The 12,500-nt window shown below is 45.2% G+C and overlaps 1 long non-coding RNA gene and 3 other non-coding genes across 4 annotated transcripts in view; all 4 read left to right on the top strand.

The window, feature by feature from the left end:
• Nucleotides 1-12,500, top strand: part of LOC140411587 (uncharacterized) — a 718,944-nt gene that overhangs the window by 235,446 nt on the left and 470,998 nt on the right. The gene's annotated exons all lie outside the window — the stretch shown is intronic.
• Nucleotides 9,381-9,453, top strand: trnak-uuu (transfer RNA lysine (anticodon UUU)). The gene has a single exon. It is a non-coding gene; the product is annotated as a tRNA-Lys (tRNA).
• trnak-uuu (transfer RNA lysine (anticodon UUU)) lies at nucleotides 10,886-10,958 on the top strand. The gene has a single exon. It is a non-coding gene; the product is annotated as a tRNA-Lys (tRNA).
• Nucleotides 12,341-12,413, top strand: trnak-uuu (transfer RNA lysine (anticodon UUU)). Its single transcript has one exon. It is a non-coding gene; the product is annotated as a tRNA-Lys (tRNA).

The following is a 12,500-nucleotide window of genomic DNA, read 5'->3' as shown; positions in this document are numbered from 1 at the left end:
GCTGCGTTCAGTTGATTCGTTTAGTTATAAATTGAATAATTGCTGTAACCGGATAGATTACTGTGCTCTTGAGCTGTTTTCTGAAACTGGACTGAGTGGCCCCATAAATAAATGTGTTTGTGCAGCAACTTAAATGTTGCAGGGTTTCTCCGACTTCCCTGAATATAAATTCCGAGCTGCTATAATCTCTGCTATTTTTGCCCGCAATGCGATTATATAAGAAATGAAAAACATACACCAACCATAGAAGTATAAAGCTGCCGGATATGCTAAAGAGTAAAATCACAGATTTCTTTCTGCTCTCCATCTCTGGGTCACTGTCATTCTCTCTCTTGCTCTGACCCCTTAGTTGTTTACGGACTCGACTTGCCACTAAAATGTGTCTGACTGTCAGGGCGTTGAAGAACAGAATTACAACGAATGCGAGCAATGGGGTTAATACCGCACTAAAACAGTCATATCCTGCCCATGCAGGCTCAGTATAGTAGCTTGTCTTGACATAACAGAACCACGGCACATTGTTGATTATCACTAGAGATTCAAGTGGAAAGTAGAAGGGAATGTTTTTCAAACAAAGCAGAGTGCAAGTTGTTGCGAGAATCACAGACGCCATTTTTTCAGTGCAATATTTTGTTTTCAGCTTCTGGCAACAGATTGCCACGAATCGGTCAAAGGTAAAAGTGACAGTGAACCAGACAGAACAGTCTGTAGCTGCAAGACGCAGGACATTCATAACTCTGCACACATGCGTAATGTACAAGAAAGCCCATGGATAATAATAATTAACAATCTTCCACAAAACGATATCAGTGATAATGAACGCTAGATCCCCCATTGCCATTGCCATCATGTAGCGAGTGGTGCAGGTCGAGAGGCCACACTTTCCCCGGGATAGGATCATAATCGCCACTAGATTAACTTGTTGGGAGACAGCGAGCAAAAGAGAGAAGACAATAAAGAGAGCAATGATTCACCAAATATTCAAAGTATCTGACGCAAACATTAGATCAGGGTTTTAGCAATAATGGTGGCTGGTTGCAGCCACACCATACAGTACAGTTTTAATAATCTCAACCCAAACCATACCCACCTCCAGTCCCACTTCCACCATTAAATGATTCCAATCGGAATCATGGGAAGGCATCCTCTGCTTGAATTCGGATTGGAAAGTAAATACCTCGTGAGGCTGGAAGTTACTAATTTCATTTGTTTCCCACTTTTATGTGTGACAGGCCAGATTTGCCCGTTTTACTCAGACTTACCACAAAGGCGCCAGGGGTGGGTGATTCAAACCAGACGCCCAGCCCCAGCAAAATTCCTGCTGGAGCAGGACAGGCGGGATAAGAAGTAGAAAACCAGATATGCAGAATTCCCAGTAAGAATCAGAACACACGTGCAACAGCAACACCTCGTGATTTTGCTGAATTAACCTACTAAGAAGTAACATTTCAGGTGGAATCTTCATATTTATCCGATGTCAAGGTTAGGAAATAGAATTCAGCACTTAGGAGAAACAGAATTTCATGACAGTGATTTGTGAAGGGGATTAATTTACATGAAGACAGTTAAATGTCGATTTAATAAATTAATCAATGAAACTGTGCTGTTCTCCTCTTTGGTTGTCAATAAATAGCAAATATCCGTTTCTGCCAGTGCCATACAACACGAGATAAAACAAAAACATATTTCGATTGATGCACTTATCACCAACCTTCAGCAAAATGATTCCCCTTCGAAATGAATTACATTCGTAAAACACGGAAGCAGTTTCTTCTAATGAAAGAAAATTCAGGCGAAAAATCAAAACTGGACCTTCTTTATTTCCATTCCAATTAGTAACTCGCACCCGATTTGTTCCTACGCTGACACATACCCCAAGTACCTTACCACTGCGATCAGATATCCCCCTCCAGTGAGCTCCCAACACTCGGGACAATTCCACTGTGACAGCCACATCCAGAAATACATTGCCTCCGTTTTCTGCGTTGGTCTCCATGTCACCAGCAGGCAGTTTTCTAGGAAAGTCAATACAACTTGATTTACCTCAAGGAACCTCTAGATTCATGGGTGCACCGTAGCACAGTGGATAGCACAGTTGATTCACAGCACCAGGGTTCCATGTTCGAGTCCCAGCTTGGGTCACTGTCTGTGTGGGGTCTGCACGTTCTCCCTGTGTCTGCGTGGTTTTGTTTCGGGTGCTCCGGTTTCCTCCCACAAGTCCCGAAAGACGGGCTGTTGTGTGAATTGGACATTTCCCCTCGGTGTGCCAAAAGAGGGGACAGAATGTGGCGACTCGGGGCTTTTCACAGTAACTTCATTGCAGTGTAAAAACTTGTGACAATAAAGATTATTATTATTCGCAATGTTGCAAAAAGTCAACTTTAAATCGGATCAACAAAATGTATACCAAAGCCCCACCCTCTCCATAACTGTCAGTATGCGACGTTATAATACACCGAGTAAACCCCGGGGGCCGCTCGCACACACGTCTGCTCGGGTACAAACACTTACCAGGAACACCGATAGCGGCAAGGGTAATGTTGTATATTTTCAGAATTGTGTCGGTCGGAAAATGCATTTTCTGCATGAAATGATCTATCCCTTTGTACCAGAGAAAATGTCTGTGTTGAACACTGATTATATACTTTCCCAGGTCGGATCATTTATACACCGTGGAATCCCGCGGGGGGGAGTAGAATGTTGCAACATTTATTTTCTGTTTGGAGATACCGAAATGACATCATAGAACATTACAGCGCAGTGTAGGCCCTTCGGCCCTCGATGTTGCGCCGACCTGTGAAACCACTCTAAAGCCCACCTACACTATTCCCTTATCGTCCATATGTCTATCCAATGACCATTTGAATGCCCTTAGTGTTGGTGAGTCCACTACTGTTGCAGGCAGGGCATTCCACGCCCTTACTACTCCCTGAGTAAAGAACCTACCTCTGACATCTGTCTTATATCTATCTCCCCTCAATTTAAAGCTATGTCCCCTCGTGCTAGACATCACCATCCGAGGAAAAAGGCTCTCACTGTCCACCCTATCCAATCCTCTGATCATCTTGTGTGCCTCAATTAAGTCACCTCTTAACCTTCTTCTCTCTAACGAAAACAGCTAAATTAGGGTTAATCATATCGAGTCTGTTTTGTGACATAATCTATTTATCTCAAAACTTGTCTTGGAAAGCAACAACGATTGGATCATTTCAATCGCTGCCATTTTCTATTCAAAATCGCAAGCTATATCCTCCCGGTAATGAGACGGTTCTATAAAACACCACCATTCCAACACGCAGACCTCCATATTGTTTCAGGGACATCCTTCACTAGACTATAATACATCACCTCAAGCTCACGCACCACGCTTCGTGAACATCGCATTTTACGGAAATGCCAGAGACTAACAAAATAATCCCATGCGGACGCTCGTCAAGTCCAGCACATCACGGCCGCCAAACCAGAGTAATTTATCATATCCCCACAACGCAGCGCGTTTGCGCACGCCCATAGCATCCAGAACATCAAACATTTAAAGCCGGAGAACGGTGGATTTCTGGGGTGCACTGTCTGAAATGGTGGAAGAGGAAGAATTATGCTTCGCATGTTCAGGTAGACTTGTGGTCCTGCATACCAAGAGCTGGAACCGTGGAAGTAGGCTGAGTAGAACCTCCTCTGCCAGTGAAAAGATGTTGGGGTAAATGGGTTCCTTATGAGTCTTGGCCTTCCGGTGCTGATTGTTGTTACCGACCAAGTGCTACAAAGTGGCACATTCCAGACCCAAGGGCAATGTGCTTAGGGTCGTTCTAAAGCATGGACCCAGAGTCACAATTGGAAGCCTGGCTTGCTCCGACCTTGAACCCAAAATACACCTTGTGACGGGAATCGTGTACACTCTCTCTTACCGTATGGCTCACATTGAATTGACGCATTTAATCATATGTATCACAATTGTACTGAAGCACTTTAAAGTGCAACACGATCTATGTGGGCAAATTAGGTGTCATTGCATGTCTTATGTTCCATTTTGGTACAAGAACAACTCAGATTGCAACGTAATCTATGTAGAAAACATGAATGTCATTGGACTTTGGGCAATGACATTTGAATGTGTTTTTCGAGTTTTGTGAATTAGCATATAATTTGTCAATTAATAAAACAGCTCTGAAACCAGTCCATGTGCCTGTATTCCTCACGTTTGTCTTAGAAATTGGCAGGGAGCAAACATTGTGCAGGAAGAGAATTCAGATTTCGATTGGTGGGAGCAGAAAGCGAAAAGGTTCTTGTTGATCATTGCCGTGGGTCATTCCCCGGATGTGCCTTAATGCGTGTAAAATTATTTGGTTGGAGGAGGTGAAAGAAACATGGAGAGTCTGATAATGCTTCCTCCAATGAATGTATTAAGCCGCTCACAAATACCATGGACAGAAAGGTTATGCACTCTTTAACGTACAATCCAATTGGTCATGAGCCATCTGTAGTGCCAAGTTTCAATCAGGTATCATCTCCTCCATTTACGGATCTCCGATAGACCCCGATCCAGCAGAGCAAGAGTTAACAGTTTTGTCTCTGCTTCCAAACACCTCAATAGTCTGGCTTTCCCATTTATCCTTCGAAACTTTCCCAACCCCTACAATCTTCATTTATCAGAAAATATCTTCAATCCCTTTAACCCCCTATCATTCTACCATTGTCAGTCACTGAAACTGCACCCACCGAGGTAACATCCTCAAATCCCTACAACCCTCAATATCGGTTGAACACGCCCAGGCGTTTATTGTCTCTCAATCTCTGGAAATCTATCCAGTCCTACCACTATAGCATAGTCTGCAACGTTTTCCGCCCTCAACCGCCACCCAGCTCAGGGGGAGAGGGGGTTTTTTGATGATAAATTTGGTGATTTGGTGAATTTGGTGATAAATTCTAAATCATAGAATCAGAAAATTTACAGCGTAGGGGAATGTCATGCGGACCATCATGTCAGCACCGACTCCAGAATGAGCCATTCAACCAGTCATGTCTCTCTACCTTCGCCAATAATGATTTGATTAATTAATGCTTTCTCTTGGTCCCTCTCCCCAATACTGATAGCAAGTATTCACTTCCATATCCCCCACCCACGTTACCACTGCCTTATTCAGGACTCCTTCATTCAACACTGACCGGTTCCCCTTGAGGAATTATTACTTTCCCCATCTAAATGGAGAGAAATCTCAACGTGCTTCAGTGCAGAGGGATCTGGGTGTCCTCGTGAACGATTCTCAGAACAGTATGTACAGCAGATAATCATGAGGCAAATGGAATTATGGACCTTATAGCTAATGGGATGGAGCACAAAGTAGTGACGTGGTACTGGAAAATGTACAATGCGTTGATGAAACTGCATCTGGAGAAATGTGTAAAGTTTTGGCATCCCATATTTGAGGAGGGATGTAATTGCTTCAGAGGGGCAGGTGAGAGGAGACTCACTGGACTCTAGAGGTAAAGAGTTTGTCTTGTGAAGTAAGATTGAGCAGTTGAGGCCTATACTCTGTTGAGATTAGAGGAATGAGAGGTGGTCTAACGGAGATATATAAGATGATGAAATGAATTGATAAAGTCGAGTGGAGTGGATGCTTCCTCTTGTGAGATATTCTAGGACGAGAGGTCAGTTTTAGGATGAGCGGTTCACTAACCCAGAGTGCAGTGCATGCCGGGACTTTGAGTAAATTCAAGGAGGATATATGTTTCTATTTGGTAATGGGTTGCGGGGTTATGGAGAATGGGCTGGTGTTAAGGCAGAGTGGAGATCAGCCACCATGGTATCGAATGGCAGAGCATGTTCGAAGATTTGAAAAGTCTCTTGTTGGAACGAGCTCTTGTGAAATTTTGGTGTGGTGAATCCGGCGTTGGATTGGGGGTGGGCACAGTAAGAATTTTTACAACACCATGTTATAGTCCAACAGGTTTGTTTCGAATCACTAGCTTTCGGAGCGCAGATCCTTCATCAGGTGAATGAAGAGGTGGGTTCCACAAACAGACATATGGACAAATTCAATGATGCAAGATGATACTTTGAATGCGAGTCTTTGCAGGTAAATAAGTCTTTACAGGTCCAGACGGTGCGTCTGGGGAGAGGCATAATCACAGGATAAAGAGGTGTGAATTGTCTGAAGCCAGTGCTGTTGGTAGGATTTCGGAAGCCCAGGCCAGATAGTAGGGGGTAAATGTAACGAGACATGACTCCAAGCTCCCTGTTGGGGCTGTACTCTTGCCCACAGCAGAACTCAGCTATCAGTTTCTGCTTGGCGTTGTCACGTATCCGAAAGGAAGTTATGGAGAACGCTCTCCCAAAGATCAGAGGCTGAATGTCCTTGACTGCAGAAATGTTCCACGATTGGAAGGGAACATTCCTGTCTTGCTTAATGTACGTTCGTCCGTTGTCGCAGCGTATGCTTGGTCTCGCCAATCTATGACGCCGGCGGACATCATTTCCAGCACCGTATGATGCAGAGGACATTGGCCGAGTCATAAAAGTATGTACCGCATACCTTGATGGATGGTGTTCTCATGCGTAATGGAGGTACCAATTTCGATGATCTGGCAGGTATTACAGAGATTGCCATAGCAGGGTTCTGTGGCGTTGTGGTCGCTGTACTCCTGAAGGCTGGGGAGTTTGCTTCAAACAATGGTCTGTTTGAGGTTGTGCGGTTGTTTGAATGCAAGGGGTTGTGGGGATGGCCTTGGCAAAATGTTCATCTTCGGCGATGACGTATTGAAGGCTGTGAAGAAGATGTCGTAGTTTCTCCGCTCCAGGGACGTACTGGACGACGAAGGGTGCTCTGTCGGTTGTGTCCCGTGTTTGTCTTCTGACGAGGTCGCTGCGGTTTTTTGCATTGGCACGTTGGAACTGTGGATCGATGAGTTGAGCGCCTTATCCCATTCTTACAAGGGCGTCTTTCGGTGTTTGTAGATGCCGGTTTTGTTCCTCCTCGCCTCAGCAGATCCTGTGTACACGGAGGGCTTGTCCATAGGGGATAGCTTCTTTGATGTGGTTTGGGTGGAAGTTGTAGAAGTGGAGCATCGTGAGGTTATCCGTGGGCTTGCGGTAAAGCGAAGTGCTGAGGCCACCGTCCTTGATGGAGGTTAGTGTGTCCAAGAAGGCAACCAATTCTGGAGAATAATCCATGGTGGTCTGGTGGTGGCATGGAACGAATTGATGTCATTCTGAGGGCAACTAAAAACATATCTGTGATCAATCGCCTTCCAACTGATGGTGTGTGTCTCTGCTGTGGAAAGGCGTTGCTGCTTTACGAATACGGTTGCCCATTGTTAGGTTCGTGTGTCAATGGTTGGGGTTTACAGCACTGCTGCTTTTCACCTGTCCAAAGATGAGCATCAAAATACCAGAGGGCAGGTAATTGGCGAGTGGCAATGAGATAATTCTGAAGTTATTTTCTTCCCTACATGGAAAGAGCTTGCTGAACGCCGGTTTGCTCAGCACGGGGAAGGTGGGAGCACAGTGGTATTGTCTCTTGCTAGACAACTAATCCAAAGACCCAGGTTCATACTGTGAGGATCCGAGTTCCAATCGCAACACTGTAAATTGGATTTGAGTTCAGTTGACAAACCGGAATGTATTTATTAAAAAATCACTTCCTTTGAGGAAGGAACTCTGCCGTCCATACCTGACCTGGCCAACATGTCACTCCAAATCGACAGAGATGTGGTTGGCTCCTTAATCGCCTCAGAAATGGATGAGCAAACCATTAAGTTCAAGGACAATCAGCGATGTGCAGTAAATGTTTAGCCAGCTATCGTCACCGATATCCCATGCTTGCAATCAAAATTGGTCAAATGGTCATAAAGATTTGGATTATTTAGTACAAATGTGGGGACTTTACAAGTCATATCTCGATAAGTGGACAGGTATTCGTGGATAATTTGACAGTGACTATAAATTGATAGGAATCCGGGGATATGGGAAGGACAGGAATCGCAGGACATCATGGTGTTCCTTTGGAGAGCCGGGGACGAGTCCAAATGGTTTGTTTTAGCGCCCTAATTATAATTTGATTCTGTAAATAGTTGAAAAGTTCTCAGCGAAAGTAAAAAAGAGTTTCCCTTGTTACGGATCCCAACTGCACGCAGCCAAGAATATTAGTAAGCACGTAGACTCTGAATGGCTGTTTCAAATAAAGGGGTAAGTCCATTAATGCAACCGTCACTTCTCCTCTGGTTTCCTTAATTATATTAAAAGCGGCTGCCCACAGGACTCAATAAAGTATTGATAGGCTACAGATCTCACTACCTCTGCCAGTAGGAGCGTGTGTGCAACAAAATGTATATTTTACTGAGTGTGATAACTCTCTTTGACGGTAAGAGATAATAAAACAACATGTTGTTCAGATTGCTTTTCTATTCTTGTCTTTCATTTTAAAACAGTACGAAGTCTTACAACACCAGGTTAAAGTCCAACATATTTGTTTCGTTGTCACTAGCTTTCGGAGCGCTGCTCCTTCCTCAGATGAATGAAGAGGTATGTTCCAGAAACATATATATAGACAGATTCAAAGATGCCAGACAATGCTTGGAATGCGACAATTAGCAGGTGATGAAATCTTTACAGATCCAGAGATGTGGTAACCCCAGGTTAAAGAGGTGTGATTTGTGTCAAGCCAGGACAGCTGGTAGGATTTCGCAGGCCAGATGGTGGGGGATGAACGTAATGCGACATGAATCCCAGGTCTCGGTTGAGGCCGCACTCATGTGGGAACTTGGCTATAAGTTTCTGCTCGCCGATTCCGCGTTGTCGCACGTCCTGAAGGCCGCCTTGGACTTCAGGACTCCTGGCTCTCTTTGAGCCAGGCAATTCTCGAAAAAACTCAAAATGAAAGAGCGTTTAATGAAATGAAAATGAAATGAATATCGCTTATTGTCAAGAGTAGGCTTCAATGAAGTTACTGTTAAAAGCCCCTAGTCACCACATTCCGGCGCCTGTTCGAGGAGGCCGGTATGGCGCGGAAGTTGTGAGGCAAAGGGGAGGTTTCGCTTTTGTAAAGAACAGTTTTGAAGCAAGCGTGCTGGACGCAGCAAACCTTGAGTCAGAATGTTGAGTCATTGAGAGTCAGGAAGTGACTGTCCCAAACCCAACTGGCAATAACCAGTCGCCAGGAACGGGACTCTGTGGGCGGAGTATCGGAGTGAATCGTCGAAGAGCAGCACAGTTCTGAACTCGCCCTGAATCCAGAGGCGGAGCTGCTGATATGCCGTCTGGATTCAGAGAGTGGCGCAGGGCAAAAGAAGCAGCTGTTTGTTCTGGAGGAGAGGCACAGCAGAAGCAGAGGAAACAGGGCAACAGAAAAGGGGGAATACGGTCACTACAGGCCGCATCAGTCGTAGCCCGGGTAGCTCAGTCGATAGAGTATCAGACTTTTAATCTGAGGGTCCAGGGTTCAAGTCCCTGTTCGGGCGATCATTTTAAATCCCGATGATCGACGCTGACCTGAACTCATCGAGTGAATACACTGGGAAAGAGGCCCATCGGCCCATTGTGCCTCTGCTACCCCTCAAACCCCTGTTTGTTCCAATCCCAGTTTCAACCAAGGACCGTCGCCATTGCATTGCACGGGGTTCAAGGTTTCATTTATTCTCTTTTGTGTGAATAATACCATCATTGCAAGGAGAAATCTCTGTTCATCGCTTTCAGATTGATCCCTGAAATATTTGCATTATGCTGATTTATTTTCATTTTTTTGCTGATTTTGAGTTCTTAGGCGAGTTGAATCTGAATTCCGACATGATCAGGAATTGAATTTCATTCAGTCCCAATAAAGAATGTTCTTTGGATCTGCCCGTTGCTGCTGTTCAGTTAAACCTCATTGTTCTGTTCCAATAAATTCCATCACATTTATATTTAAATACATTTCACTTTGTTTTCTGAATTCAAAGACATTCTGCACTCTGTCCCCTGGGTTTCTGTGGCCATTCGCACCCGGTTTCCCTGGGTTTCTGTGGTTATGGCTCATCTTTCTTTCTCCACAGAATACGTATTTCCCACTTTCTCTGTCTGTTCGCTTTGTCAAAGAGTCAACGGACTCGAAACGTTAGCTCTTTGCTCTCCCTACAGATACTGCCAGACCTGCTGAGATTTCCCAGCATTTTCTCTTTCGCGGTTGTATTTCTGATGACATGGCAATTCAATTGGTCACAACTCGTCCAAAAGCAGCAATGACTTCACTGGGGCTCGAACCCAGGACCTGCTGCGTGCAAAGCAGACGTAATAACAACTACACCATGGAACCAGCTGTCAGCAGCTACACTCCTTATATGACTGGAGTTTGTGATTGTTCCATCGCTCCGGAACCTTTGTCAAGCTCTATTTGATGGGAATGGATCAGCTGTCAACACCTGACTTGCTGTATAACATGTTTGCGTGTCCCACAAAATCGCGTTCAGCTGATTGTGCCTAATTCTTTCTCTTTGAGTCAGGCAATTGTCGAAAAAGACTCAAAATGGAAGAGCGTTTCATGAAATGAAAATGAAATGAATATCGCTTATTGTCACAAGTAGGTTTCAATGAAGTTACTGTGAAAAGCCCCTAGTCACCACATTCCGGCGCCTGTTCGGGGAGGCCGATATGGCGCGGAAGTTGTGAGGCAAAGGGGAGGTTTCGCTTTTGTAAAGAACAGTTTTGAAGCAAGCGGGCTGGACGCAGCGAACCTTGAGTCAGGATGTTGAGTCATTGAGAGTCAGGAAGTGACTGTCCCAAAGCCAACTGGGAATAACCAGTCTCCAGGAAAGGGACTCGGTGGGCGGAGTATCGGAGTGAAGCGTCGAAGAGCAGCACAGCGAGAGGAGCAACAGCGAAGGGGGAATGCGGTCACTACAAGCAGCATTACTCACAGCCCGGATACCTCAGTCGGTAGAGCGTCAGACTTTTAATCTGAGCGTCCAGGGTTCAAGTCCCTGTTCGGGCGATCATTTTAAATCCCAATGATCGACGCTGACCTGAACTCATCGAGTGAATACACTGGGAAAGAAGCCCATCGGCCCATTGTGCCTCTACTACCCCTCAAACCCCTGTCTGTTCCAATCCCTGTTTCAGCCAAGGACCGTCGCCATTGCATTCCACGGGGTTCAAGGTTTCATTTATTCTCTTTTGTGTGAATAATACCATCATTACAAGGAGAAATCTCTGTTCATCGCTTTCAGATTGATCCCTGAAATATTTGCGTTATGCTGATTTATTTTCTTTTTTTTGTGAATTTTGAGCTCTCAGGCGAGTTGAATCTGAATTCCGACATGATCAGGAATTGAATTTCATTCAGTCCCAATAAAGGATGCTCTTTGGATCTGTCCGTTGCTGCTGTACAGTTAAACCTCATTGTTATGTTCCAATAAATTCCATCACATTTATATTTAAATACATTTCACTTTGTTTTCTGAATTCAAAGACATTCTGCACTCTGTCCCCTGGGCTTCTGTGGCCATTCGCACCCGGTTTCCCTGGGTTTCTGTGGTTATGGCTCATCTTTTTTTCTCACTCCACAGAATAAATAATTCCCACTTTCTCTGTCTGTTCGCTTTGTCAAAGAGTCAACGGACTTGAAACGTTAGCTCTTTGCTCTCCCTACAGATACTGCCAGACCTGCTGAGATTTCCCAGCATTTTCTCTTTCGCGGTTGTATTTCTGTTCCATCGCTCCGGAACCTTTGTAAAGCGTCTATTTGATGGGAATGGATTAGCTGTCAACACCTGACTTGCTGTATAACATGTCTGCGTATGCCACAAAATCGCGTTCAGCTGATTGTGCCTAATTCTTTCTCTTTGAGTCAGGCAATTCTCGAAAAAGACTCAAAATGAAAGAGCGTTTAATGAAATGAATATCGCTTATTGTCACAAGTAGGTTTCAATGAAGTTACTGTGAAAAGCCCCTAGTCACCACATTCAGGCGCCTGTTCGGGGAGGCCGATACGGTGCGGAGGTTGTGAGGCAAAGGGGAGGTTTCGCTTTTGTAAAGAACAGTTTTGAAGCAAGCGGGCTGGACGCAGCGAACCTTGAGTCAGGATGTTGAGTCATTGAGAGTCAGGAAGTGACTGTCCCAAACCCAGCTGGGAATAACCAGTCTCCAGGAAAGGGACTCGGTGGGCGGAGTATCGGAGTGAAGCGTCGAAGAGCAGCACAGCTCTGAACTCGCCCTGAATCCAGAGGCGGAGCTGCTGATATGCCGTCTGGATTCAGAGAGTGGCGCAGGGCAAAAGAAGCAGCTGTTTGTTCTGGAGGAGAGGCACAGCAGAAGCAGAGGAAAGAGGGCAACAGAAAAGGGGGAATGCGGTCACTACAGGCCGCATCAGTCGTAGCCCGGGTAGCTCAGTCGATAGAGCATCAGACTTTTAATCTGAGGGTCCAGGGTTCAAGTCCCTGTTCGGGCGATCATTTTAAATCCCGATGATCGACGCTGACCTGAACTCATCGAGTGAATACACTGGGAAAGAAGCCCATCGGCCCATTGTGCCTCT

The sequence above is a fragment of the Scyliorhinus torazame genome, chromosome 4 (assembly GCF_047496885.1).
Source record: "Scyliorhinus torazame isolate Kashiwa2021f chromosome 4, sScyTor2.1, whole genome shotgun sequence".
Lineage (NCBI taxonomy): Eukaryota > Metazoa > Chordata > Chondrichthyes > Carcharhiniformes > Scyliorhinidae > Scyliorhinus > Scyliorhinus torazame.
Note: the sequence above shows the minus strand (reverse complement) of the source record. Positions and strands in the feature narration are given on the sequence as shown.